Genomic DNA, 21,066 nt, shown 5'->3' with positions numbered 1-21,066 from the left:
CCAAATATTCACAGAGAGAAACCCTGTTTCAGAAAAAATTAAAAAGAAGAAGAAGAAAAAGAGGAGGAGGAAGAAAAGAAGGAGGAGGATGGGGAGGGCAAGGAAACAGGAATCAGTGATAACAACAAAAGCATCAGTGTCTCCACCAACACAAAATTCTATGGTCTGGGGAAACCCACAGCTGGCTTCTTTCTTAAAGCATTAAGACAACATTCTGTTTTATAACCTGGTGGTGGAAGAGATGCTTAGCTTGTGAAAAGCCTTAGATTTGAATGAAAATTAAAGAAGGAATGAAAAGAAAGAGAAACAGGAAGAAAGGAAACACTCCATAGAAAGTAGACACTCAAATCTATTTAGTGACTGTTACTTGTTGATGTGAACACATGTCCTCAGAAAAGGGTAGAATTTAACAAGTATTAAATGTTTAACTAAAACCAGGTGTGATCCTGCAGGTTTGTAATCTGAGCACTTGAGGAGGATGAAACAGGAAGATTAATGCAAGTTGGAGGCCAACCTGGGCTACATAGTGAGTTAGAGACTATCCTGGGTTATTTGGTGAAACTTTGTCTCAAAAACAAACTAATGAACAAAAGAATGTAGTGGGCTAGAGAGACGGCTCAGCAGTTACGAGTGCAGAAAGCTCTTGCAGAGACACTTGTACTTAATTATTGTGGTAGATTAGTCGTCAACATTAAGGCATGCCCTTCCATTAAGGATTTGGCTAAGATTCCCAGAGGACTGAGATTAGTTGGTCCCATTCCTCAAAAACTAACCCATTAAAAATTTAAGATCTGCAAATGCATGGAGATACACACCGGTGATTCAAGGTGGTTTTGTATGGCTCTTAACTATGGGCTTGCACCATACTTGTAGAAAGACAGAGGAAGAGAAAGGAGAAAGCATACCAGTAACCTAGAAAGAACTAAGATGATTTACAGAGGTAGATGGGGAGGAGGGGGAAGAACATGAACTTCACAGTGCATGTGGAGGTATGTAAGCAGAGAAGCATGCAAATTCTTCAGGCTTTTTCTTCGCTAGCACTGAGAAACTAACCTTTACCAGGCTCAGCTCTGAGCACTTCCTGTGGATAACGTCATTAAACAGGAGACAATTACACTACTGTTTCCACTTCCCAGGTGAGAAAACCGAGGAATGGAGAGGTTGAATAACTTGCCATGTCTCCATAATTAGTAAGTGGGCTAACTTTTCTCCAGCAGTACAGCACCACAGCCAGAGCTGTCACTTCTTCTAGGATGCTAATAATATGTCACCTCAAGGACCATTTACAAACGTGAATGAACACTCCCTTCTCTGGGCTACGTAGTGCAAAGTGCTGGGCCTGAAAAGTAGGCAAACACTGACAGGGTAGGAATGCTGCAGGAAGGCAGAGAGTCTAAAAATAGACCTTTGTAAGGCAGTTTGGTTAGTGTTCCAACAGGAGGAAGGAGGAGCACGCATGCAACTGAGAAGGACTCCTGCAGTAGTGACCTTGACCTGGCCCATGAAGGACAAGCGAATGCAATGCAACAGACACAGCAGCCATTTTCAGGGCCCTTGGGTAAGAGGGAAGGAAGGGGGCACTGTATATAAAATACAAAGGCATTAATGTATAGTACCATCATTTTGTGTATCACAAGTAACTTTAGTTCTTGTCAAGTGTGTCTCAATAGAACTGGGTAAGGAGTAGCAAGGGGAAAAGCTGGATGTGGGAACAGAAGTTGTAATTGCTAAGGGGTGTGTGAGTGTGTGTGTGTGTTGGAGAAAACAGAGAGGACTCCATGGATTGACCCAAGATCTCCTCTCTCTGCCAGTGTTTTTCTAAGGACACTAGGAGGCTTTGGTCACCCCACCTAAATCAGGGTACCAAGCATCGCATCATCAGTATCTTTACAGAGTAATAAACTATAGAACCAGGCAACCCTCTGTCTCCCCATTTCTATTAACTTCCCCTGTGCCCTGGAACCACCATGGAGCTTGGTAGAATGCTACCTACCGAGCCCCACTGCTGATCTTAGGTAACAGAGGCAGGGGTGGGCCCTAGGACTTTGTCACCAGATCCCAGGTGGCCCAGACACTGTCTGATGGGATCTAGCTTCTGACACACATACCATTCTGTGCACCAAGCTCAGTCTCCTGAGTGTGAAGTCAAGAATTCGCCAGAATCCTTTGACTCATTCTTAAGTCACATTAAAATTAGAAAATTCCTCAGAGGAAGAGCACTAATTCTCTTCTTCACTATAAACGCTTTTATTTTTAAACATTTCTGTAATTTAATAAAACCCAAATATTTCCAATATGCTGGTTCATTTTGGTCTGTATAAATCACTTATAGGGTTCTTTGGAATTTTAAGAACCAGTCCTTTGAAACCTCTGTTTGCAAAGCAGGAAGTCAACTGTGGCCCAGAGTAAACACTTGAATCAAGCGAGCTGCTCCTTTGGAGGGCTTTCTCTGCTGCAGCGTTTAAGCAACTTTCCAGGACCCAGCAGAGTTTGAACCTGAGTCTTCATGGAATGGACCTGAATGTGAAGGCAGGAGGCCTGTGTCTTGGAGTGTGGTCTGCTAGCGGAGGGACAGTCTATCCTGAGGGCTGTCATTTTCCCCTGAGTAGATGAGGCAGGAAGAGGCTGGGGAAGCAAGCTCGCTGACAGGAAGGGTTGGAAGGGTCTTCATTATCCCCCCTCCTTTGTGTCTGAGGTGGGGGTAAGAGTGACAGCTTTGAGCTGTGGGGCAGGAGAACAGAGCCCAAAGAATAACAGCAAAAAAAAATTTCGTACTTAAGAGGGTTGTCAAGACGCCTCAGTGGGTAAGGACACTTGGCTGACAAGTCTGTCCTGGCATGGCGGAAGTGGAGAACCAAATCCCAAAAGCTGTCCTCTGATCAAAATACACAAGGGGTGCCGCTTTCAAAGTCACCAGAAAGCGGTCGTTTAATTAGTGAAGAATTTGCACGGTGAGTATTGGTGCTGCTTCTGTGGGAGTCTAGGGTAAGAATACCTATCTTTCCCAAACACACAAGTAAAACTGAGAGTCATGCTGCCTCAAAGCAGTTCTTGATAGGGAGGGTTTCTGGTTCTCAAGATACATAATAGTACCTTGGAAGTGGAGCAGTGAGTCCAGGAGGGCCCCCTGCTGAGAGACCCCCAAGACACACACTGGGAGGCAGAAGCTTTGATGACTGAAACTGACTAATGTTGTTAAGAACATTCATTCATTCCAATAGCACCAGCCCTTGGAGCTTCAGGCCTGAAATTCCAGCTCCAGGGAGGTGAAAATGGGAGGATTAGCAATTCAAGGTCATCCTTGGCTACATAGCAAATGTAAAGCCAGCCTGGCTTAGAGACAAGAGCAAATCATAGAGCAGGCCTGAGCCAGTGAGGCGGGGCGTGCAGGGCCTAGAGGTAGGAGGAGGATTTCACAACAGACAAGAAAGAGGGGCTTATGCCACAACCACCAGTCCTCCCACTCACACGCACTCACACTCCTCCATCGTCTTCACATCATTTTCACTAAAAACAAAACAAAACAAAACCAAAAAAAACCCAACAAAACCAAAAAACAAAACAAACAAACAAACAAAACGACAGAAATGTCCTGTTTACCTGTCTTATTGGTTTTTTTTTTTTTTTTTTTTTTTTTTTTTTTTTTTGTGAAGATCTTATAGGGACAAAAATGCCACATGGACAATGGAAGAGGTGTGTAGCTAAGTCTCCAGGTGACGTGAAGCAAGGAAGAACTGCCCAGCCAGTTGCTTCTCCTTGGGCTAAAAATGGCAGGAAGGTGGGAGGGTAAGGGGAGGTGTCATAAGAGCTTGGCGAGCTCTATAGCTATGGGCAAAGGGCTCCTTCTGGATCAGAAGCTAAGGAGAATCATTTCCTGAACTGCAGCTTGGTCAAAGAGATGCACAGCAAACTCTGCAGTATTTCCTGTGATGCTCCCGCATGCTTCCCAGGGTCAGCAGGGAACAGGATAGCCTGTCCCTAGCAGCTGCTTGTCTCTATTCTGTAGCAGTGCCCTTTGTAAAGACATGCTGATGTAGAACAGGGCACTCAGCAGGACACACAAGGAACAGAGATGGACCGGGGTAACCAGTACTCTTCTGTTGCTATAGTTACTGCTCTTTCTTAGGTTCTGCCCCTGATACCTCAGGTATAGATCTTGCCCCGGCGGGGCTAATACATCTCCACTGGGCAAACCAGAGCGTGATTGGCATCTAGGTGACCCACTGCCTGTTTGGAGCCTCTTAGACCTTTGTATTTCTAATCATGTCACAAGAGCCTCAGCACTTTGCCAACTCCAAACAAGGCCCCCACCACAGAGAGCTTAAGTGACCATGAAGATGTATCAGGGGTTGGTGTTCTGGTATCTGCAGGTGCCAGACACATGAGAATTTAGCCATTGCTGATGCCCACCTGCTTGGACAGGAGGCAGCTCAGAGTCTTGCCCTCGCCCCTTCGTTATTGAGTCTGAGTTTTATCTCTAAAATGAAGATGTGTGTGGTTTGCCCTCAGGACTTGAGGGAATATGGAGACCTAACACTGCAATTGGCATGGTAAACAAGGGCTGTTTCTTTCTCTTTTATAAATATAATACTTTATTATTTTTTGAAAAATTTATACATATATATGTATACATATATATGTGTGTGTGTATACACACACACACACACACACACACACACACACACACATACACACATATACATTTTGGACAGATTTAACCCCATTCCTTCTCCCTAACTCCTCCTGTATCTAACCCCATTCTCCTATGCATCCTAACTTGAAATCCTGTTTTCTCTCGGTTTTTTGGGTTTTGTTGTTGTTGTTGGTTTTTTTTTTTTTTTTTTTTTTTTTTGAGTCCAATTTGTGCTGCCTTTATATTCATGCGTGGAGCCGTGCCCTGGAGTGTGGTCCAAGCACCAGGGACCACACCCTTAAAGAAAATCATCTCTCGTTTCCTCAGAAGCCACCAACTGGCTAGGGGTAGGAGGCTGGGAGGCCCTCTTCTCCTCTCCATGATACCATGCTTCTGGGCTCATTTTTCTGCAGGTCATGTACAGGCAACTGTACTTCCTGGTGCGGTGGTCGGTTTCTTCCCCCAAAGTTAGTTCCCTGAGTTTGAGAGAGGTGCGTGCAAATGTTGCCAGAGGCTCTGCCTTCTGCACAGGGACAGTTGCTCCACATTCATGACTAGAGAGAAGGTCAGGAGGTAAGAAGACAGTCTGTCCCAACGAGCTGCTTCACCCCTGCTCCCCAGCAAGACTTCCTGTTTCCTTCCTCCAGGCTCTGGCGGTGCCAAAGCTTGTTTCCCCCCCAGGCACTGCAGTGCCTGTTTTTTTTTTTTTTTAAAGTTTACCCAGGGGGCTTGGAACTGAGAATTTTTGATGCTTTCCTTCCTCTTAGGGAGATGTTTCCAGTCAGAGCTAGTCAGGGCCAAGTGGGGAGCTTGGGGAAACAAAGAGACAAGATCAGCTGTTGCTGAGGAAGAGGGACATAATCCGTGAGTCTCAGGAGTCACGTGGCCTTCCGGTTCCCTGAGCGTGCTCCCCATTTCTGCTTGGCATTAACAAGCCCATCCTCCACCCCATCTTTGTATGTGGGTCCCGAGAGGATTGCCCCCAAGGTCACGAGGAAGACTCTGATGAAGACAGACCAGGCGACCTTTAAAGCACTTCCCTGTGCTCATCTGCAGAGTTCACCAGTAGACTTGGTGACACTGGAATGGAAAAGGAGGGCTGTGTGCAACAAGGGTGAAATGTCTACAGAGTATTAAAAATCAAGAAAAGATGAACCAAAGTCTGAAAAAAACAGGTTATCAACCCATTGTCAAGCCTAAAAGATGCTAAAAAACCAAACCCTTGGTTACTCTAGGTTTAAAGGATTGCTTACAGAGTGAGTTCTGCAATATTATCTAAGCTCCTAGTTATTGTGGGTGTGTCTTTTTGTTAAAAGGGACATAGTGTATGCCTTTACTCCTAATACTCGGCAGGAAGAAGCAGAGGCACTAAGGTTTCTGTGAGTTTGAGGCTAGCCTGTTCTACACAGCAAGTTTCAGTCCATCCAGGGCCCCACAGTGAGACCTTGTCTCAAGGGTAGAAAAAGACATATTCAGCATTGGAGTTAATTCAGACAACGTTTATTTATATAATGGTTTCTGACACAGAAAGTCTCAGCTACTCTGTTGCTTTTAATCCCACACACCTGGGGATTACAGAGACCATTTTAACATGAGCAGCTAAGGTCACTTTCCTTTCTGCTCTTCCAGAGGACCTGGACCCATATCAGGTAGCTCATAATTGCCTTTAACTCCAAGATCAGGAATTCTGATGGCGCTCTTATGTTTTCTGCAGTTACCTATATCATGGTTTCCACACACTCAGACATAAACTCATAAGTAAATACAAATACTAAAGATTCAGGGAAAAAAAAGTAGACTCCACGATGGTTACAACTGTTGGGGCTCGCCTCAGGTATCTCCAGCTTCCACAGGTTGACATAGATCCCCATGAGGCTGGGGACATGGCTCGGCTCAGAGTGCTTTCCTAACACGAACGAAGCAGTGGGCTTTGTCCCGGTACTAAATAAGCCATGCACAATAGCGGCGGTCCAGCACCTAGGAGGCAGAGGCAGGAAGCCAGAGCCCAAGGTCATTTTTAGCCACATGGTCTGTTCAAGGCCAACGTAGGCTATATGTAGCTAGCCATATTAGGAAAGACAAAGACACTGAGCAGGATACCGTAACTTATGTGACCCTAAGAGGTCTTGTTTGTGTTTAAATATTCATGAGTACACATTTTAGCTCATTCTTACATATTTCACTTGATTAATAATATTTTAAGGAAAAATGCCTTTCTTCTTAGTTAATAATTTCCATAATTAAATAACGAGTCAAGAAAATTAAATTTTCAAATAAAACTAAGGGGTGTCCCAAAGGGTGCTAAAGTATTTGCCTATTGTGTGTGTGGCCCTGCGTTTGATCCCTGGCATTTCCGGGTAGGGGGAGACTACTTCAATGAAAAGAAGAGAAATTAAGAAAAGATCTGGTCTAGCTGTTGAATATGCTAAAATCTTTCATGATCCATAATTATGTCTGTATCTGTTACCACCTTCACTCCGATGCGGTGTGAAGTTTGAGTGTGTATGAGATTCAGGTGCACACACACACACACACGCGCGCACACACACATCTGTACCTTTGTGTGTGTATTTGTGTGGAAAAGCTAATAATATAAATGGCTTTTCCATCTTGGCAGTCCAGGTCAGATGAGGCAAGCTGGAGGGGTGTGGTCCTGGAATAGTCATGTCATTGTTGATCTGTTGCTGTGTTTTGTGTACTAGCTCTCAAGTCCCAAAAATAGCTTCGTGGTCCTGAGAGGTGAACACTGATAAATCAGAGGCAACGTACTTAGCAAACGTCTTGAACTTGGAAATCCAGCCTCTTCCTTGTGCTGGGGATAGGTTATCGGAGCTGTGGCAGGATGGACAATCTGCACAGAGCAAGGCATCGATTTGCACAATGCTGGGTTATTTTGAAGAGCAGTAACGGGCCCCAAGAGCACCCTTCTCTTTAACTTCTTACACTGCCTGAAAAGCGTAGGGTCAGGCTAGAACCCAGGAGAATTCCCCTTTATGTTCACCAGCTTGATTAAGAGGACAGTGGCAAAGGCAGTTCCTGTCTCAGAAGCCCCCGCAGTGGTGAACAAAGAAAGCAGTATGCCTGTGTGGTATGGTGTACCCACGCAAGCAATGGTATACCCAGGGATTCAGCGTGGGGAGCAAAGGACTCAATTGGTTTATAGGCAAGACCATAGTGAGCATAGAGAATAACGCTTTTCCCCAGTGTGAAGACAAACAAGCTCTTTTGAACATGAGTGAGTTTCTAACGTGTGCAGAGTCTGGAAATTATGCACCCTTACATTCTCTTTTAAATAATTCACAAGTGGCAACAAAAACATGGCACCCTTGCTCTACCAAGACCTTCTTAGCTAGTTTCCCCAAGGCATTTTTCATCCTTCCTCATCTGTAGGCTTTAAAAAAGCACGAGGAGTCAAACTTCAGAGAAACTGATTCTCACTTATGCTTCATATTCCATTTTCACCACTGCTACCCCCAACCTTGACTTTATTTATTTATTTATTTATTTATTCATTTTACATCCTGATTCCAGCCCCCCTCTCCTTCCAGTCCCTCTCCTCAAGCCATTCTTTCCCCCATTCTTCCCCCTCTTTCTCTTCAGAGAAGAAGGAGGTCCCCTACAGGCACCAACCCACCCTGGCACATTAAGTCCCTGCAGAACTAGGCACATCTTTTCCCACTGAGGCCAGACATGGCAGCCCCAGTTACAGGAATGGGATACAGAGGGATCAACCAGATTATTTGTGGACCCATCTCATGACTGAATTTCAGAGCCATTGCTGTTCTTCACAGATATGAGTGGTCATTGGGCAACCCTTTTTATATTTCTGTCTCCAGCAAACATCTGCACATCGCCTGACACATGATACATACTTGAAGCAGCTTTCTAAAAAGATTATATCATCTCCCAAGGACATAGAACACAAGGGCAGAGGCTCTGGATCCAAGACTTGGTAGGTGGGTGGGGTGGCAATTGTTATTACTGGGAAATCCTTTTGGGGTTGACCAGAAGGCTATATTGACTTGTCATTGCTACCCTTGTATCTTATATTTTGGATATTTTATGGTTTGAGTGTGCCCCTAGGAAGAATTTTGTTTCACCTAAGATGGTACTGTACTCCTTTGTGTGTATAACATTGGCCATACATCTAGTAATAGGGATTTTATTGAGGTTTCAATGTCATAGAAAGCCTCATGTGAATATGTTACTGTGATAGTCAAACTAAGTTATCTGTTTAATGAAATCTAGAATCATCTGAGAGGTGGGCCTCTGAGCATTCTTGTGAGGAATTATCTTTATTGGGTTAGTTAAAGAAAGAGAGCCTGCCTACTGTGGGTGACACCATTCCCTCAGCTAGCATTCTGGACTGTGTATAAAGGAGCAGAAAGCAAGCGGAACATAAGCAACCATTGTTCTCTACTTCCTGACTGAAGACAAAATGTGACAAGATGCTTCAAGCTGCTGCTTTGATGTCACTACCATGATGGACTGTTCTCCACACTCCGAACCAAAAGAAGTCCTTCCTCACTTAAATTGCTTCTGTCAGTGTATATTGTCACAGCAACAGCAAAGTAACCAGTTGGCAACCAAATCACATCCTGACATTGCTTTGAATGTATTGAACTACACTGACAGCAGATGTCCCAGGCCAGTGAAATTTGAATTACACTAACAGCAAGTGTCCTAGGCAGCTACAAACTGAAGAGGTAAAAGAAAGTGTGTCTTTGATTAACCCATTTATCTCTTTAAAAAGCATTAATTGAGCACCTACTGTTTTATTTTCAATAGTTACTAAACATCTTGTAACATCTTGTCTTTCTTCTTTTTTCTTGCATTATGTATATATGTATGTATGTATGTATGCATGCATGCATGCATACATGTACATGTGCCACAACATGTGAAGGTCAGAGAAGAACTCAGGCAGAACTCACTGCACTAGAGAGCTTGATCTAGAAATCCCTTTCTCAGTCTTTGGAGGCTGAGATTACAGGCAGGCCACAAAGCCCACCTGGTATTTACATGGACTCTGGGGATCCAGCCTTCCCAACTCCTTGCTCTCGGCTTCAGCACAAGCTCTCCTGTATCCCAGGCTAGTCTTGATCCCACTATGTAGCCAAAGATGACCTTGAACTTCTAATTCTCTTGCCTTTGCATCTCAAGTGCTGAGGGTCACAGTTGTACAGCACCGTTTCTGTTTTATGATGCTGGCGATTGAACTCATGGCTTCATGCACACTAGGTGCGATGGCCATCCTTGGTTGTCACCTTGACCACATCTGGAATCAACTAAAACTCAAAAACGGAAGGGGCACCAGTGAGGGGTTATTTCCTTAATTTGAATGGAATTAGAAAATCTACTTCTAATCTGGATCTTGAGGCAGGAGGACACATGCCTCTAGTCTGGGCCACATCTTCTGCTGGAAGCCTGTATAAGGACGTTGAAAGAAGCTTCTGCTTTTTGCCTGCTTGTTCTCACGTTGTTAGCCAGCCCATTCTTTCACTAGACTTACAGTCCACTTTTTTTGGGATTCCCACATATATTGAAGACCACTGACACATCTAGCCTTGTGGACTGAGTAAGTGCTGGATTCCTGGACTTCCCACTCACAGCCAGCCATTACTGGATTAGCTGGACTGCAGCCTGTATGTCATTCCACTAAATCCTCTTTCATTATATAGTGAGATTTGTCCTATTAGTTCTGGTACCGTAGAGAACCCTGACTAATACACTAGGCAAGAGCTTTACCGACTAACCTAGCTCCCCAGCCCTCACTTTTTTCTTTTTTGCAACTGACCACGGAGACAGAGAAGAGGCAAGGCAAAAAAAATCTACCTACTGGACTCTGGCTAAGGTTTGCTGTGACAGTAGTGCAGGGGTGTGGCAGTGTGTGTGTGGGGGGTGGGGGTGGGAAGGAATAGGCTGGTGCCAGTCGAAGAGCTTAAGAGCCGTTCTAGAGCACACTGGTAGACTGAGCCAAGTGCTTACAAGAAAGAGGGGATGGCCCCGAGAGCCATGGAGGAGGAAGAGGCCATCAGAAGCAGGAGCATGCTGTTGTCCTAAACCACAGGAAAGACAAAACACAGAGAACCACACGGAACAACAAGACTTTTCTCATGTAATTAACTTTTCTCAAGTAGGCTAGTAAGAGCAAGGAAAGAGGGTGTGCTGTAGCCAGTTTGAAAATTAGTATCACGGACACAACAGCCAGGGGACGTGACTCCTGTAGAGTTAGCAGGAAGGGAATGGACTTAGGTGCAAATGGCATGCCAGCCCTCAGGCACCTTTAACCATCTGTTTTGAAATCTTAACTCCACATCTACTTGCTGGTCTCTAACCTCCATCCCTTAGTGCTCTATCACATGGAGTCTTCAACTCCAGGCCTTCACTAGCTCATACTGTCGTGCAACCCACTGGGAATAGAAATAGACAACATGCCAACCCTTCCAAACTATGGAGCCAGAGTCCAAGCTGTTCTTTCATTTGAATCCACTTGTTTCTGAAAGTATAATTTCAGAAATGAAGAGACAGTGTGCATAGGTTTTTGTTTGATACCAGTCTCCTGGCACAGAGAGGCTGGGCAAATGGCTCTGTGGGTAACATGATTTTTTTGCTCCACAATGCCCACATAAAAGCCAGGTACTCTGATAGGCATCTTCAACCCCTGTCCTGGGGGGAAGGGGCTGGGTAGGAAAAGTGGATCCCTATGACGCACTGGCCAGCCTGTTTACCCGAACCAGTGAACTCCAGGTTGAGGGAGAGATGCTCTCTTAAAAACTAAAGTGAGAAAGGACCAAGGAAGAGATACCTGTTGACCTCTGGCTTCCACAAGGACACACACTCTTGCAATGGAAGTGGCCATTTCTGCTCTGGAATCTCATGGCATCAATATAGTTCAGACCACTATTGTGCCCATCACTCCAATTTCAGGGGAGTGGTATTACAGCATGCTAAAATCCACTCAGCGTTCTCCCACGGAAGGGTACAGGCTCTGGTTAGAGCTATCTAATTTATTTTAGGTGTTCCCTACCCTTTTTTTTCTGCCTCTAAGTCAGGAATCCAGGCATTGTAGCTCATGTTATCTTAGCAGCCAGGAGGCTGAGCCATAGGACTACCAAGAGATTGAGGTCAGCCTGAGCTATGTGCCATGATCCCTTCTTAATTACAAATAAACAAGCAAATAAATAAAGCCAGAGTCAGGAAAGATTATAGCGAAAAGACCGCAGGACTATTCTAAGCTCAGCATCACCTCTTTTGGTATTCAGAAACAGCCCCTCCATCTTGGACATCGCACCCGGGCACCTTTTCTGCCTGCATCTCTGTGGAAATGTTAAAACTCAAAGGCAAGAGGTAAAGGGACCTTAACATTGGTTCTTGAGAGAGAACCAGAGTCACAGACCCCTGAGGCATCTGTGGAGAGTGTAGAGGTTTCTAGTGGTAGGATGGAAAATGGAATGTTATGTTATTTCAAAGAGTGAAGAGCTGATCAGAAGGGCAGCGTTTGGGAAAGAACAGGAAAGAGGTCCAGCGGAGAACCATACACTGGAGAGTTCGTGGAAGCCCCGGCGGAATAGTGTCCCTCCAGGCATGTTTTATAAATAATCTTTGATCACTCCCTAACCTCTAACTCTTCGTGCTCACATTTCCTGTGTGTACTCCAAGGAATTCACAAAGTTTATTTTTTGTTTGTTTGTTTGTTTCATTTACCTCTGTTTTCATTTGCACCAACTGAGGGCAACACCGACACAGCATACATGGAGAGTGGGAGTCCTTTGGGCTGAGTAACCCAGAGAACACACATGCTGTTAGGAGTGCACAGGTGTCAGAGGCTCGTAATGGCTGGGTTCTGCTTGGTTCTAGAGTCTCCTCTGATGTGGGCCAGCTTTCTACTTCCCACGCTCCTGTGGTGGTCCCCCACTCTCCAGCATCTTCCTCAGTAGAATCAGGCAAGAGTTGAATGGAAGCATCACAGCTTCATAGCGTCATAGGCTAGAGTTCTTTCTACCACAGTGTTATATGCTCTTCATCTTAGCTTGGGTAGATGGAATTCTTTCTGGAACAAAGCTGGCTGGTTGACGTGTTAACGAGGAAAGTTGAGTTATGGACACGGTGTGAGAAAGAACTTCCTGTCTTTATCCTCTTTGGTGCTGCTGCTCTGGGCCCGGGCAGTGTGTGTGAGGGGAGTGGTTGCGAGTCAGAAGAATGAGTACTACAGCAGAAATGATGTCACTATAGCAGAAATGATGTCACTAGAGCAGAAATGATGTCACTAGAGCAGAAATGATGTCACTACAGCAGAAAATATGTCACTACAGCAGAAATGATGTCACTACAGCAGAAATGATGTCATTATGGGAACTGTGGCTTGAACGCATATAGAAAGTGTCATTGTGTATACTAATAAACAGAATGGATATGTTGGCAGATATTTGATTGCCTTCTCTCAGACAGAGGTAACATGCCACTTTACCCATGTGACCCATTTAATTATTTCTCTTCTCCTGGAAATTAGGATGAGGGAATATGTTTGAAGGGATTCGTCAGTGCTGGGATATAAAGTTAAGGGAACAGCATGGAACCACAGAAGGGCTAAGTCTATTCTGTCTCTAATAAGAAACTGTCACCTAGGTTAAGCCTTTTAGCTCCCCCCCCAACACAGGTAGCTGAAACAAACAGTCACCTGGTGCAAAGTTTAGTTTTCATTGTCAATTTGGCAGGACCTACAGCTACCTGAAAAAAAAAGTCTTAGTGAGGAATCTTTTAGTCCAGGTTTACTGTCGGGGTTGTTTTAAATGCTACTTGATGTAGGAAGGCCATCCTCTCATTCCATAGGCAGGGCCCGGGGCCTTATTAGGTAGAGAACACTAGAAAGCAAGCAGGTATCAAGGGTGCATTGGTTTATCTCTACTGCTGACTGTGGCTGTGATTTGGGTAGCTGCTTGAGTTTCTCCGTTGACTTCCTCTAAAATAGGCTGTGACCTGAAGTTGTAAGCCAAATAAACCCTCTTTCTGCTAAGTGGTTTTGACCGAGTACATTTATCACAGCGGTAGAAATGAAGGTAGGCTATCTGGGCTTCCTTTAACCTCTTTTATGATTTTGATTCTTCTCCTGGTATGCATGAATCTCGGGTTCCTCTTTCTTCATATATGTATGTGTATATAAATATAAATATATATGTATGTGCTTTTGAGATAGTAATTATATAATTTCCCCTTTCCCTTCCTTCCTCTAAACCTTCCCATATACTCTTTTTTGCTTTCTTTCAAATTCACGGTCTCTCTCTCTCTCTCTTTTTTTTTTATCTATTGCTCTTCCATGTATATATGCATATACAAGTATATTTTGTCTGGTAGCTTGAGCAATGCGGCCATTCAGTAGCCATGCTAATCATGTTAGTAAATTTGAAAGAAATTATGCCTATCATAAGGAGCTGGCTTTTCTTGCTTTTGGCTGGGGGCGGGTGGGTCATGAGAAATGACGAGTCCCTGAGAACTGAGGAGTATTGGAGTGGGCATAGGAAAAGCACTCTGAAGATCTGCAGCGTACACTCGCTGTCAGTCACATCAGCAGAATGCGTTATCTGCTGATGTACAGCATCTGCCCCAAGATGCATCATGGAAAACCCAAAGTGCCTGATCAGTGTACCCAGGTATTAACACATAGACCTCAAGAGGGAAAGTACAGCTTCCTCTGAACAGATTCCTTCCCAGGCCGAGACCAAGGGAATGCTCAGCTCCTTCATCACCCTGCTCTCTTCATGATACTAGGGGAAGAAGGGACTACTGGAAAGAAGAGGCAGTGACGAATGTAGTTACCCAATAACTCTGTTGTCACAAGCATCACAGCTGATACATGTGAGTGGAAGTAGTCACACAGAGTTGGGACTCCTATCGAATCCTGGACTAGTAAGTTATGCCTTCCTCTGAACTTACAGAGATTTGATGTGGGTGATCATCTCAGCTAGGTAAGGTCAGCCAGCACTTTCCCCTACAGCAATGATGGCACCTCAGAGAACTGAGTATTGTAATTGAGGATTCATATCAGCTTCCCAAAGTAGAGGTCAGTCAGGGTCAAGTGATGGTTGCTGCCGGCCACTGTACAGAGCTGTGCCTCGAGTGCCCCTCTCCCAGGAAAGGGCTCCCAGGAAGGTAGCAGAATCCAGTGCAGAATTCTACTTGGAGTGTGTTTTACTGGAGGCACCAAGTGGTAGAAAGAAGTTGTCGATTGTGTTCAGTTGGCTCCCATCAGTTGGCTTCCAACAGAAGATGGAAGATATGGAATCTTCCTCTGGAAAGTGCCACCATCTGAGAGATTTACAATAACAGGCCCTTAGAAGAATGAGTACATTACAGTGAGTGTGACAACGACCTTGGAGGCTGCAGCTTAACACAGACATGTCCAACGCCTTTAGTGTAGATTCTGCCAAAAATACACACACCCCAGGTAGCAGTAAAGTCATTTGTGTACTACAGGCTGGCTTAATTAAATGTCCTTGCTTTCCTTGCATAAGGCAGAGATGTGAAAATAGCAAAACAAAGCTGACCTCGGCCTTGTTGGGTCAAAAGGGTGCCAATACTTGGTTATGGATTTTAAAAATGCGACCGACCCAGCCAATATGTGGAAGTGGGAATGTTTTTCCAGTAGACTTGCATGGACATCTTTGGGCATACTGCTTTGGGATATGATTTGTGTTGATGTATTATACTTAAATGGTCTTCTCCAGGGTCATCATCTCTTCTCTTGGGGAGGTTATTTTCTAACAAGAGAGAGGTAACCAGAGACATCAGCATGGCTGTTAGGGTTTGGGTGTGAGTAACACGGAAGGATGGAGATCCCCAAGGCCATTGGGATAGCTCATTTGGAAGGAAGGTTAGGGATTTCATTTTGGACATGTGCAGCCTGAGGTCCTGTTGAAGTCCCAGCTGGAATGGTCCAAAGGCAGTTGAGTGTGTAGGCTAGGGGTTCTGGTCCATGACAGAGGCAGACATCCGGGAGTCATCATACAGACATTTAAACCAAAGTGGAGTTGCCTGGGGATACACGTCAGCAGAGAAGCATTCCAAAGTTGAAGCCACAAGACCCTTTGCTAACAGCAGGAACCAGCCCTGAGAACTGACAGCTAATTCCAGCACCTTCTATCGATCATCTGCCTTCTGAGGCAGGACCTAGGCATAAAATAAAGCATACTAGTCCCTGCCGTTAACATGCTTATAGCCAATGTACTGAGGCAATCATTTGGCTGCCGAGTAGTAGCATCAAAGACACCATTGAGGTAGCATGGGATGGGGAAAAGAAGCACTTGACTCAGGACAGAAGCATTAGGGTCTTTGGAGAAAAGAACACATATAAACTTAAAAAAAGAAATTAGCATCTTGAGTGAGGGGAGGACAGAAGAATAAAATGACTTGTTCCATACTAACAAGTGCATACAGATCGCAGCTGAAATTCTTGCCTGGGAAAGCACGGGTCTCTTTTGTATCTGGCATGTAAGACACTGCTATTAACAAGTGTGGGTAACACAATTGATGGGTTATTTACTCAGGCTGTGTCCACAGTTTGCTTGCAGAGGTGTGAGTTCAGCTTGCTACCAACCCCGACACTCTAGAATTAAAGAAAAAGGTTTCTCTGATGGTCAGAGCTGCCTGGAGCTACAGCAAGGCACTTAACTCTGAGCTGCAGTTGAGACCATATGGCAGTTCCATTTTCCACCCGGCTTTGTTTTCCCTGTAAAGTGTGCGGTGAGCACAGAGTGTTCCTAGCTACAACAGGGGGCTGTGGGTGAGGGGAAGGGAAGAGAAAGCCCGTCAGCTCCCCGTTCCACGTCAGAAAGCCAACTGCCAGGCAGCCACCAAAGCCGGAAGCACTGGGGGGAAAAAAGGCCCAGTTGCTCACTCTGACAGCTCAGGTTAAAAAAAAAAAATGACACCCCATTCAAGCTATAGAGTGCAACTGAGAGCCTAGGTGTGAAATAATACATTATAGCTGTTCATGCTATTTTTGACCAAACACAACCTTCTATCTTTTTTGTTTCCATATACTTGAATTCAACCAACTTTAGATTGAAGTGTTTGGCAAATAATTCCATCTCTGTTGAACGCATGCCGCACCTTTTCCCTCATCATTATCTTCCAATCAATCCAGAATCACATTATGTATGTAGCGTGTATGTTACATTACATCATCCAAGGGAGTGATTCAGGTGATTTAAAGAAGTGGGGACACACACGCAGGTTCTATGCGAAGGCTGCGTTATTTTGTATCAGGACTCCGTAGACATTTGAACCCTCTGGGCCTCCAACACTGCTTCCTAAGGGATGATGTCACCTAGCGTTTACCTCCAGCCTGACTGCAGCTCGCTCTCTGTCCTACAAAGATGGAACAGTGAGAAGGTGCACGGAGAGAAAGGGTGGCAGAGTGGACGGGGAGAGAGATGAAAAAAGGAAGTAGGCTCTGTGTCTTCAGCCCAGGCCTATGAGATTTTTATTTATCAATTTAGTGTGTGTGTGTGTGTGTGTGTGTGTGAGAGAGAGAGAGAGAGAGAGAGACAGAGACAGAGACAGAGACAGAGACAGAGACAGACAGAGACAGACAGAGACAGAGACAGAGAGACAGAGACAGAGAAAGGCAGAGACAGAGACACAGAGACAGACAGAGACAGACAGAGACACAGAGAGAGACAGAGACAGACAGAGACAGAGAAAAAGAGAGAGGGGGGAGAGAGAGAGACAGAGAGACAGAGAGACAGAGACAGAGACAGAGAGACAGAGCATGTGTGTGGAGGTCAGAGAACCACTTTATAATAAAGTTGATTGTTTTTTCCCATTTACCTTTACATGGGCTCTAAGGATCGAACTCAGTCAATCCTCAGTAGGACTGTAGAACTCACTCAGGCTTGAGTGGTGAGAGCTTTCACATGTTGATCCGTGTCCCTGGCCTGTCCAGACTAGGACTAGCTCTTCCAGCTGATCTAGAGCACAGCCTATAAATTCAATGTGGTTTTATCAGAGTTGTATGCAGTAAAACCAACTTTCAACACTGTCAAGTCATGTACATGCGACTGTGTGACTAGACATTGGTGGTACATGGTTTGAAACCTACGGTGAGGCTCTGGGATCCATGCCCTGACAGTACATGCTTTTCTCTAATACTTGGGACTATGTGGGATTCCTTACTTCCCACACAGATTCCCGGGCCCCAGCAGGACCTTATTCAGCAAACCCTATGTGGGATAGAATTTCAGAAATTGAACAGTGCTCGCCCAGCCCCAACACACATAGGCAACGTTTAACTAATGACAATATGCCACTTCCCATCTTTATTCTGACCCTGAGCAGGTTACAGAATCTCCTTGAGCCCCAGCGTCTTCACTTGTAAGGTAAAGGCAGGCAGGGTCATGTTCAGCTCAGAACCTATAACTGTGGTTCTGGCTTAAACCCTGGGACTGGAGCCTGCCCACGTGTCCTGCCAGCCAGCCCTCTTGTTGTCTCCTTATCTTCAAATGTCATTGTTGCTGAGACGATGTTGAAGTGTCACTGAATGAACAGTGTTTGGTCTCCAATGTCCCTGAAAACTGAATGTCCCCTACTGTGATATGTTTGAAGCACAGGTCTCCCATCCTATGGGATATTTTCAGCTTCTGACTTCTTGGCCCTGTTCAAGACAAGGGGCTCATGGATAATTTTAATTTTCCTTACACAGTCTCAGTACATGGTCATATCTTGAAGGTTTAAATCAGGTATCCTAAGGCTGGGTGTGAAGGCGCACGCCTTTAATCCCAGCACTCAGGAGGCAGAGGCACGCGGATCTCTGTGAGTTCGAGACCAGCCTGGTCTACTAAGCGAGTCTAGGACAGCCAAGGCTACACAGAGAAACCCTGTCTCGGAAAAAAAAAATCAGGGATTCTATACCACTCCCTCATAAGCCCTAACTCATTTCTGGTTTGCACTGTTTTTTTTTTTTTTTAACTTAATTTAATTTAATTTTTTTGACCCCATTTGGAGAAAGGAAAGCAGGAACAAGGAGCATTGCCCAAACGAGTCTGTCCACTTGGTGGAGAGGCTTCTCAAACAGAGGACCTGAAGGACTTCCCATGGGCGTGAGGGAAATTGCACACGCATCCGGGGAAGTGGACCAGGAAATTGCTTCTTGTTTTTCAAACAGCAGAGAGGCTCTAGGAGATGGCTCCGTGAGGCTCGGAGGAGTGCAGCACAGGGAGGCAAAACTTGAGGAAAGAATAGGCTAGTCCTGTTTATAGTGATGCCTGCCCCGCTGTCCCCCGACTGACTGTCTGTGAGGTCCCCAAGAAGGCTGCGGGGCCAATGGCCACCGTAGTGAAAAACAGAAGTTTCTAGACATCTGTTGAGAGCAGGCACTTGCCTGGAGGCAACAGCAGTGGTGAGCAGGTAACAGATTTTTCTCTTTCTGTGGTCTGTGTCCCTCTGTAGCAAAATGTCTGGCATTCCTTTTATGGCGTTGTCCCAATCATCCTCTGCCTGACCATCTTTCGCATAGCCGTGTGCAGGAAAGGTAACATAGGTGACTTAACATTACTGTGCTGCCGGGTCTTCCTCCACTTCACTGGGGCCCATGAGGATTTTCTCTTTAGTAGGGATTCCTTTCTGAATCCTCCCAAACTTGCCAGAAGTATTAGTGAGCCAGCACTGCCCTGATAGCCAGGCAGCCATGGCAGTAGCCTGGAGCAAGGGGTGGTTGCTTTAAAGTCACTGAAGGAATGGTCAGATAGGCCTTGGGTTGGGCACAGAGACTTTCTGCCCACGGCTGAGGGGAAAAGAGCTTATGTATTGGTCAGTTAAAGTGTCTGGACTTAACAACCAGCCAGACTTGCTTTGAATGTTGTAAAAAGTTGTTTTAAAAATCTCTATAGTGTACAGTTAACCTAAATCATGTTTTCTTGCATTTTGTAGAAAGCCAGGCCATACAACGCTACCATAGCTCTTTGTCCTTTCTAAAAGGCCTAATGTGGCTGTTTTTGCTTTCATTTTTTATTTTGTTTGCTTTTAGTGGTGTTTGAGAAAGGGTCTTATGTCTTGCTATGTAGCCCTGGTTGGCCAGGAACTTGCTGTATAGACCAGGCTGACCTCAGACTTGCTGTCTCTGTGTCCAGAGTACTGGGAAGACAGAGGTGAGCCATTTTCCCCCTAATTGTATAAGAATATATGGATATATTCTTAAATGTTTTTTCCTCTCCCCACAAATTATCCATCAACTTTACCAGGTAAAGGCTTTTATTTGTTCTTTCTGCCTCTTAGAATTAACCAGGCTGGGGCCCATATGTTCTCATTGTCAAATACTTTTGATGACACCAGAGGAATGTGCATAGCTTATTAAAATTTAAAAGACATAAAAAAATTCCTCTCCCTTTTATTATTTGGCTATTTTTGTGTTGCTTTTTTTTATTAACAACAACTTCTCAAGGATGAAACTTTAAGATTAACAATTAGTGGTTTGGGCATTCCCTTTGAAGAACTCCAGAGTTCGCTTTATTCTAGAAATAAAAAGTGGGGAACAAGTAAAGAAATTAAATGGCCACATGAGTCAATCTGTCATTTGAAAGCTAAATGATTGACCAAGAGAAGACTAGATGAAGGCAGAGGAAACTGATTTTTTACTTGATGGGTCATCTTCCAAATACTTTAATCTTCTGTAAAAGGCAACGTTCCCTTTATGACTCGACTCTGATGTTGTAAAAAGTTAAAAAGGGTAAGAAAAACATTGCAATGAAGAGTTCTCATGGGTCACAGAAAACACGAGGGGCCTTCATAAAGAAAAAGCAAGCAAAGAAAAATGAAACAAAACAAAAAACAATAACAATAAAAATTTTAAAAACCTTAAGAGTAATGACAACTCAGTTGTTTGCTCATAATTTCTTGGCATATCCAAGATTTCTGCAGCCTAACCCTGGTAGGGCGCAGGAGTCCCTCGGGGCTGCTGGAGTTGAGGAAGGGAAGGCCGGGTAGCCCAGTGCTGCACCAGAACTCAGCAGCAGCATCACTCTCTGCACCACAGGGTCCTTAGTGGTGTCTCAGGGCAGTCAGCCAGTCACTCGATGAGGGCAATCAGCATCCTGTGAGGCTCTCTTCAGCTTCTTATACTCGTACACAACTTCTGTGCTCTCAGGTGACACCCATACCTCTTCTTTCACCATGCCACAGGTCAAACGGGGGTCTGATTCCTGACTTGTTCAATAAAAGATGAGAAGAGAAAATACGAAAGTGAGGCTAAGGAGTTGGCCCCACATTGCACAGTGATTCTCTTGTAGGGAAGGGAATTCCGATCTCTTTTCCACCTGTTGGTCCCTTTGTTATGAAGAGATATAAGATAACAAGGAATTGACACGATTATCTTGATTACTTTAGCTTTTGCGGCATGGTGAAGGCTTTGCTGGGGGTTGTGAAATGCATCATTTTGATAT

General features: G+C 44.8%; 1 protein-coding gene across 1 annotated transcript in view; it reads left to right on the top strand.

Moving 5' to 3' along the window:
- Adgrf5 (adhesion G protein-coupled receptor F5) overlaps window positions 1-21,066 on the top strand; it is a 96,740-nt gene that overhangs the window by 10,639 nt on the left and 65,035 nt on the right. The gene's annotated exons all lie outside the window — the stretch shown is intronic.

Source organism: Acomys russatus, chromosome 11 (assembly GCF_903995435.1).
Source record: "Acomys russatus chromosome 11, mAcoRus1.1, whole genome shotgun sequence".
NCBI classification, from domain to species: domain Eukaryota; kingdom Metazoa; phylum Chordata; class Mammalia; order Rodentia; family Muridae; genus Acomys; species Acomys russatus.
This window is presented reverse-complemented; position numbering and strand designations above follow the sequence as displayed.